The sequence below is a fragment of the Cavia porcellus genome, unplaced genomic scaffold, assembly GCF_034190915.1.
Source record: "Cavia porcellus strain 051 isolate PalLab524CR breed Dunkin Hartley unplaced genomic scaffold, mCavPor4.1 scaffold_28, whole genome shotgun sequence".
In the NCBI taxonomy this organism is placed as follows: Eukaryota; Metazoa; Chordata; class Mammalia; order Rodentia; family Caviidae; genus Cavia; species Cavia porcellus.
The window spans coordinates 11,035,088-11,044,357 of record NW_026947511.1 but is presented as its reverse complement, the minus strand read 5'-3'; the positions used below and the strand labels follow the sequence as shown (position 1 = coordinate 11,044,357).

Sequence of the window (9,270 nt, the reverse complement as noted above, 5' to 3'; positions counted from 1 at the left end):
GGATAAAATGCTGAAATGTACCTATAACTTCTGAGTTCTCTGCCACATATTTCCAAATTTTGTAACATATAATTTCTCTTATAATGATATCAACATTACCTGATGTTCCAGTAATGTACACTCCTTTTATCAAAGTGGGAACAAAGAGATAAGACAGAAACAGATACACTCTAAGAGAACAATAAAGAGAAAATTTTGGCTTTTGTCTTTTTTTCTTTTAAAGAAGCAATCTGTTCTTTTCATGAATCGTATTCTTTCCTGCACACTTGAGAGAAACCAACTATGGCTTGCAGCGCTGGACAAACCAAGGGTACAAGCACACATCTCGGATGTGATATCTGTTCAGGAGCCAAGTCAGGAATCGTTCCAAGCCCAGGCCATATCCTCCGTGAAGGCATGTACCATATTTTCTCTGATCTGTGTACCAGTAGTAGGGAGTGCGATCAATGCCTTCCCTTTTACAAGCTGCCAGAATTTCTTCACTGTCCCAGATACGCATGGAGCCTCCCACGATCTCACCAACATTGGGCATCAACACGTCCACTGATTCAGTAAGACGGGGCTCCTCAGGACATCGCTGCATATAGAAGGACTTGATCTCTACCGGAAATCGACACAGCAAGATTGGTTCATTAATGGTGTCTGTCATCAGTCTCTCAGGAGCTTCTGGGATATCCTCTCCAAACTCATAGAAAGTCCCATCTTCTTTCTGTACGTCATGTTCTTTCAGCCACACAGTAGCATCTGTGTAGTTCATCCTTTTGAAAGGCCATTTGGGGGGCTTGAAGTTCGGATTGAGGTCAGACACCGTGCTTCCTGCTGGTGACTTTAAGACTCTATCTACAACGTCACAAACCAAGTCTTACAACCAGTTCAGGAGGTCCTCAAAGGTCAGGAAAGGGCACTCTGCTTCCACGTGAGTGTACCCAGCCAGGTGCCTTCGTGTTCTGGACTGTTCTGCCCTGTATGACTGTTCTGCCCTGTATGACTGTGCAATACAAAACATGTCTCCCAGCGAGGGAAGGCAGGTCTCCAGGTACAACTGAGAGGACTGAGTCAGAAATGCCTGTTCCCCAAAGTAGTCCAGCTTAAAGAGTGTGGAACCATCTTCCACCTGCGTCTGCACCAGCGTTGGAGAAGTCACTTCGTAGTAGCCCCTGTCAAAGAAGTGCTCTTGGAAGCAGGTGGTGATCACAGAACGTGCTCTCAGGATTTTGGACATGTTTTCTCCCGGATCATCATGTGCCTGTTGTTGAGCTGGACGTCAATGTCAGACTCCTTGTTGATCAGGTTATCAGCTCCTCCAGCAGGGCCAAGCCTATGAGTTCCCAGAAGTCACAGCTCAGCTCATGGCCCCCCCGGAGCCTACTTGCCCTTTGGGATAAGATTCAGTGTTTCATAAACTGCAACAGTACTCTCGGTGGACAAGTCTACTCCATTGTAACACAGACACAAATCATCTGACAAGACACACTGAAGATAACCTGTACCATCTCACAACACCAGGAACATTAAATTCTTTCCTTGTCTACAAAGCCTATGGACCCAGCCAAACACCTTTACTCTTCGGCCTCTATAGCCTTCTAATGCACCAATCTTCATACACTTTGGCTCTGGCAGACTTGGATCCTTTTTGATGGATATCTTCTTGGCTTCTTCTAGGTTCTTTTCTCTTCGCAAACTATCTTCTGCCTCTCTCTTCTCCTGGGATTCAGTCTTCATTTGTTCCCTATGCCACATTTTTTTAATGTTCTTCATTTGTGATTTAGAAATAACGTCCCACCTCTCATTTTCTTTTTGTGAATCTACGTAAATGGTAGGAAATGGTTCTTTTCCTACTGTCATCAAAGCCTTTAGACCTATTTTAAACTGTTTCTCCTTGGTTCCATCTCCTGTGGCATCATCTCCCTCTCGATCCAACACATACATCTCTGCCAGTACCATGCCTGCTGCCACCCTGGTCACTTCCAAGGACATCGTCTCCAACACCACCGCCACAGCCCGGTCTCCCCAATGTGCTCCAGCCACGTCCTTGACTCAGGCTCGGCTTTTGTTTTTTGAGACAGGGTTTCACTATGCAGTTCAGGCTGTTCTTGAACTCACTATGTAACGTAGGTTGTCCTTCTCCTGCCACAGCGTCCCAACTCCTAGAATTAGTGTGTACCACCACCTGGCTCCCTTGTTTTTAATGTTATTCTCATCAACTGATCATTGGCCACAATCCTCTCTTTTAGGTCTGACAGTCTGTCTTCATATTGGTTGGTTCTGCTACCCATATTTTTTCTGCTACTCTCATTCTTTTTTATGGTGGGTGTTTATGTTTTGCATCTTTCTTTAGCTTCACTGACTGTTTATTAATGTCTTCTCTAGACTCACTGATCATTTGTTTCATTAGGATCATTGTCTGATTAGTTATATCTTCCTTAAATTCACCAAATACCTTATTGAATTGTTTTACTTCTATTGATACCCTTTTAGACCTACCTGCTCTGCACTTTGAGATTTCCTTACCTTAGGTCCCCCTAAACCATTTTATGGGAATTGGGAATTTTTAGAGGCCTTTTTTTACCTTGTTTTTTCATGTTTCTGGTTTCATTTTTATTTTTTGTGTGTGCTGAGGTTTGCAGATTCTTTGGATTAGTGTCTGTTCATTGGAAGCAAGCTTCAGTCTTATTTATGATCCTCCAGGCAATCCAGGTATTGGCATAGAGAGGGAACTACTTTCCAACTACTACTGTGTTACCTTGACTACTGTTATAAATTCAGCAACAGTAAAGGCATCAGACATCATGTGAGTAATCACAAACCTTCAGAACCATTCATGAAGAGCTCTAAACCAAAACAAAAAGTACTGTGATTTTAGTGAAGACAGGCCACCCTTTAGTGACCTATAGTAATTCAGACCTTGTTGTAGACAGCAGTGCCACAGATCTATATACCCCTGGAATGCCTCCTTTTTCAGGACCACCCTCTCTGATGCCACCAATATTGGCCTCCCATAACAACATACAAGCCCCATGATTTTCCTGGTCTGAGCCTATTCCTTCCAGGGGATTCTGAGATCCTTATTTAGCTACACCATCTCTAAGTCTTTCTTTCATGGCTGTTTCTCACCCAGTTTCTGTGGTAAGGTATTACTTCAGTCATGATGCAAAACTCTCCATTTGGGTGTTGGTCTCTTCTTTGATCAGGCCAGTCTATTGGTTGTCTCTCTTTTGCTCTGTTCTGTGGAGATGTGAGGAGCTGGAGGGGAAGCTTGCATTTCTAGGTCCTTTTAGCTGTGATGTGGGGCCTGAGCAGGCACTGATGTCATTTGGGCTCTGGCCTAGTATGCTTGGCATCTACTGGCAGCAGGGTCAGCATTCCTAAGTCTTCCTGGCTCCAGTGTGGGCCCAGGTGGGCATCATTATTGGTTGGGACTGGGGCACACAGTTCCTGGGTCTTTCTGGGTTCTCTGAAAGGCCTGGGCAGGCATTGACATCAGCTACCATTTATATTATTGTCCCTAGGAACTCATTTCAGTTTGGATGATATTTATATAACAGCACTAAATAGGCAAAACAAAAGTGCTGAGAGAGGATTAATTTGAATTGTTGGGGCTCAGTAAAAGCTTTATGGAATGAGGAAGGACTTTTTTCACTAACCTCAATTTATTTGCCTTTAACAGTTGTTATATTTTTAAAAGCTTTTTTGAGGGATAATTGAGTATAACGTATGCTGTGAATAAGGTGTACAGTTTGATGAATTTTTACATATTTGTACACCTATGAAATTATCACTACAGTCAAGATAATAAAAATATCTGTTGCATCTAAAAGTTTATGATCCTTTTTGTTTTTTTCATGCCAGGGTTCAAGCCTAGGACCTTGTGTGTGCTAAGCGTGTGTACTACCACTGAGCTACCCCTGACCCTTGTGATTCTTTGTAATTCATTCCTTTACTCACATTCCCAGGCTACTCATATGCTTTCTGTCATGATAGATTAATTTGTGTTTTCTAGTATTTTGTCTAATGAAACCATAAAGTAGATACATTTTTTGATATAACTTCTTCCCCTCAGCATAATTATGAGATTTTGTTGAATATATCAGTAATATCTCATTCCTTTTTAAGACTGAGTAGTATTTCATCATAGAGAGATAGTACAATTTGGTTATCCATTCACCCTTTGAAGGATATTTGGGTTGAAACTGCAACATTTTCTCATCAGTATATGAAAATTCCAGGTATTCCACTGTGGCCAACACTTACTATGGTAGATCTTTTAAATTTTAAATGTTCTAATGGGAAATGGTAGTATCTTATTATGCTTTTAGTTTGTATTTTGCTAATAACCAGTGATAGCAAGCATTTTTGTGAATTTCTTTATTACCTCTATATTTATTGTGGGGAGATCTCTGGCCCACTTTTAAACTGATCTTTGTATTTTCTTTCTCATTATTGCTGCAAGTTCTTTATATATATATATATATATATATATATATGTCTTTTATCAGATTTTCTATATATATTATTTTTTTCTATATATATTATATAGAAAATTATATAATATATATATATTTTTTCTATATATATATAATTTTTTTTCTTGGTAACTTTCTTCCCAAAGCATCCAGTATGCCTGGCAGTTCATTTTGACTATTTGTGCACTTATATAAGTATGGGAATTATAATATAAATATATCTAAATATGTCTTTTATCAGATTTTTACTTTATAAATACTCTCAATTACTTCTCTTATTGCTGAGACAAAATACTGGTTACCCACAGTTAAAGAAGGAATGGTTTATTTTGGCTCAGTTTGTAGAGGTTTAAGTTCATAGTTGGCTGCCTCCAAGACAGGGTAGCATGGCACAGGGCCATTGCCGAGGAGAAACGGTTCAAGGCAGGCAGAAGACAGAAAGGTAACAAAAGTAGCAAAGTCGTGAAGCAGCAAACAATTGGCGACGCTCTTTCTGTCCCTTTTATTTTGTCAAGGCTACAAGCCCCTAGGACAGGTAGCACTCACATCCAGGATGGGCCTTCGCATTGTGCACACCCAGAACGATTCCAAACTAATTAGTGGGCTAATTTAGTAATCACACCTTTATGCCAGCATCACACACTCCAGATCCATGTACCTCTGTAAATCTCTCCCCCCACTCTTGCATGCGTGCACATGTGCATGTGCTCACTCTCTCTGTGTGTTTCTCTTTCTTCCTTCACGTCTTCCCTCTTCTCTTTTTCTTTCTAATAATCTTTTGATAAGTTCATTTTGTCCCATCATTGAGACATTTTTTCTAATCTATATATATAGTGTTCTATGCAATTTGAAATTTTCCTAATTTGGCTTGTTAGAAAACAAACTATTCTTTGCCTGTGTTAGCTTTGGGACTTTATTCACCTGTTCCTTTCCAACCCCTCACCCCATTTGGATAGTTTTCTCAGATGCATATCCTACTCAGTGGCAACTGATATCTTGAGGAGCCCTTGCTGAACTGCTGCAGAGCATTTTCTCCTGTAACTTTCTTCTCTAGCACTCTGCCCTACAAATTCTAGCCCGTGTGTCCTTCCTAAATTCTCACTCCCATCTCATAGTTGCCTTGCTGTTTGGGCTCTCCCTCTGCACCACAGCTTGCAAACTAGTCAGGGGGCTGGGCAATTGTTGCAGTCACTTCATTTGCTTTCCTTCTTTCTTAGTGTGACTATAGTGGAGTGTCTGAAAACTAGTATTTCATATATTTTATACAGCTTATGGAGTTTAAGGCAAATGTAAGCCTGTTCCCTATTACTGCATTTTGGCTATCAAACAGGAGCTATTTCTCTATATTTTTCTGTGAGAAAAAACTTTTATGTTTAAGTCATGTTAGTTCCAGAACTGTGTTAAGCTGTCAAATCTCTTCTTCTTGAAATATTCACTATAGCTGGTGTTACAATAGAATGTATAAGAAGACTTGAATTTTTTTTCTTGGTAACTTTCTTCCCAAAGCATCCAGTATGCCTGGCAGTTCATTTTGACTATTTGTGCACTTATATAAGTATGGGAATTATAATAATTGTGTAAAGCTCTATTTGATATTCATGGATCATGTTTTAAAACACATGTTACATAATATCAGTTGAGTGTGAAACATTAATTAAGAGCTTACAAAGATCTAGCTGAGTACATTTGAGGGAAGACATATAATTATTAGCTATTTTGCAGGTTGAGATTTTTGGATGACTAAATATTAGAGAGTTTTGCCTATTTTGACTACACACTTGTCATACACACAGTCCTTACTTAATGGCATACTTTTAGAATTCAAATTAAATTTTGTTTTTGATTGAGGGTTTAATAAAATCTTCTGACCAATTTACATGAGTAAAGGCTGGTGTAATTTGGAAGATTGCATTCTTCCTGATAAACCTTAGCTAATTCAGTTGATTACATTGAACTTCTTATTTCTAAAATAAGATCTAAGTTTACTAAATCCAAACCCTAAAACATTCATTTACTTTCTTAAATTTGTACTAGTAGTTTACATTCCTAGAGGTTTTTTTTTAAGCCAAAATATACTACTTTTAAAGTAGTTTTGTCATTTGGAAAATGTGACATCCCAAATTTAATGCATTTATCTCAGGAGAGGACAGAGTTAAATGTGTCTTATTCCTTACCTTTGAATTTCTACATCTTTTGGGAAACTGTTCTGCTAGGAGTCCCAAAGATAGAATAGGTATTATATGGGGGGAAGGTATTTTAATTTGAAAAGTATGACTAGTAAAAGACTGTTTCTCAATGGCTCATAACTCAGAAAACATAATTAGAAACAGTTTAATAACAATAGGAAGATTTAAAGCCAGTTTATAGAACATTTTAATTATCAGTAATTTAGTATCAGTAATTTAATTTAGTATCAGTAAATTTATTTCATTCTGTTTAGACATTTTAAGTACAGGATTTGTTAGGATAAAATCAGACTTCTGGAATGCGTATTATTCTGGAGATAATAAGCCAATAAGAATTATGGGTTCATCACTCCTCAGAATTGTAATATATATCAGATTGTAATATATATCACAGAGATTCTTGGGATGTGGAGAGTCTGAACTCCTAAAACCATATTCAAGTCTTTATGAGTATGTGTATTTCTCTAAGATAAGATCCCATGATTGTTTTTATTTGGGGCAGAGGGATTGAGATAGGATCTTGCAATGTATTCCAGACTGCCCTTGTACTCATTGTGTAGCCCAGGTTGGCTTCAATCTCATGGTGCTCCCCTTGTCTCAGCCTCCTGAACTATGAGATTACAGGTGTGCACTACCCTGCCTGGCTGAATGGTTTCCTGCCCCCTAAAACTTGAGAACCGCAGATGTAGTGGGTCTTGAATATACCTCATTGCTGATCTGGCATTCCCTCCTTTAAAAATCATTTTTATCTTCCTGTCAAATACTGCATTCTTTGGTTAAAGAAGAAACTTTGTCTGCTCTGTCAAGGCATTGTGAACATGTTTATTGAATAGTAGTGTCAAAGAGAACTACATGGGATATCAGGGTGGGATATATATCAATCTTTATGTTATCAGTAATCTTATGGCGAAGTCATAAGCAATGCCTTATGTATGGATCATGTAAAGTGAGAAACAATTCCCTTTATACCTTTTCTCTATTTGTAGTGCTGGGATTGAACCCAGAACAAGCACAACTGCTGACCCCTTGCTACCACCCCTTTAAAAAATTTTTTTGAATGATTTTTATTTTTGTTTTTGTTATTAAGGTTTGTTTGGCGGGGGTAGAGGGACACAAGATCTTGCTTTGTAGTTCAGGCTGGCCTTGAATTCACAGTAATCTTCCTGCTTCAGCCTCCTGAGTGCTGGGATTATAGGCATGTTGCACATGCCTGGCTTAAATTTTGTGTTGAGATAAGGTCTTGTTAAATTTCCTAGGTAGGCATCAATGAGTGATCTTCCCTCAGCCTCCCAGAGTGCTAGCTGGAGTTACAGGTACATGCCATTGCAGCCTGCTGTTCCTTTCTTGTTTGTCAATTTATCTAGATTATGTTGACTGTGTATATATGACACATATTTCCTTACTTTCTCATTTAGACTTTGTCACATTTACTCCTGTATGCTGTTGCTAGTGTTTTAGAGTTAATCATAGACTAGCCTAGGACTGGAGAAACCCAGAAATGTTCTCATATCATTCTTGGGCTATTCTCAAGAAAAAAACTGGAAATTTGAATTTTTCAAACAATGTTGGGCCTGTGCCCCAAGTTCCTATGAGACGCCTTAGAACCAGATTCAATTCTTCTAAGATTACCGTAAGTTATAGCACTTAGAGCAAAGAGCAGCATATTCCTAGATATGGAACCAAATCATGTCTTCCTACAAGTTACTTATTTACTTTAGGGAAATCTGGCATATTATACCTTTAATGGCAACCATGGATAATCTTGTGTGTTTGCTTTGCAGTGTTTAGAGTTAACAAGCAAACCACTGCAAAAACCCTTTTGTATGTGTGGTCATGCACAAACCCTGTAACTCCTTTAGTCTTCTGTAGTTGAAGATACTCATAGTCCTAGCTACCGTTTTTGGTAGTAGAAACATTGTTTGGTTTTTTCCATTGACCACTCATACTACTTAACTTTGTCTGAAATGGAAATTTGAGCAAGTCCTGTGAAAGGGCAAACAGATATAAGAATGTGAAACTGCTTACAAGGGATTATTTTAACTCTTTGGAAGGAAAATGTTCTCCTTTTGGACAGATTTTTTTCCCTGTGGAAGTAGTCAGGTTTTGTTTTTTTTAATATACCTGAGTTTCAAACCATGAAGTGTAGAAATTAGTCTGCACATTGCCTTGTTGTTACTGTTGATAAGAAAGGCATTCTGCCATTCTTAGTTGTAAAAGGATCCTTGATTTGAACTGTATAGTTCAAAAACTCTGAATAGTTATAGGCTAACTTCTTTTGAATTTTATGTTTCAGAATTATGATTTACATAATTTGTTTAAACTTTCTTAATGGTGATGAGGAAGAAAGACTGTTTTTCTTGGGGAGTCTTGAAGAATAAAGCTTTTTTATTATCTTTAATATTTTCAATTAAACTACTACAGATTACTATTCTGGGTACAAAAACCAAAAGAGTGAGGAAAAACCTATGTTTGAGACTCAAGTGATTTATATTCCGAACAAAAAATACTTAACATTCTCTTAATTGTAACTTATTTAAGGGTGTGTTAAACTGTGCTTTTTACCCTTCAAACTTTGACCAAGACATTTAGTGAACTCTATATGTTGTTTTGTTTGAAGTAAG

General features: G+C 38.3%; 1 protein-coding gene and 1 pseudogene across 6 annotated transcripts in view; one reads left to right on the top strand and one right to left on the bottom strand.

Annotated features, from left to right (window-relative positions):
* The window catches only part of Minpp1 (multiple inositol-polyphosphate phosphatase 1), a 136,315-nt gene that overhangs the window by 33,747 nt on the left and 93,298 nt on the right, over positions 1-9,270 (top strand). The window lies entirely within an intron of this gene.
* LOC100717291 (asparagine--tRNA ligase, cytoplasmic-like) lies at positions 151-2,036 on the bottom strand (annotated as a pseudogene).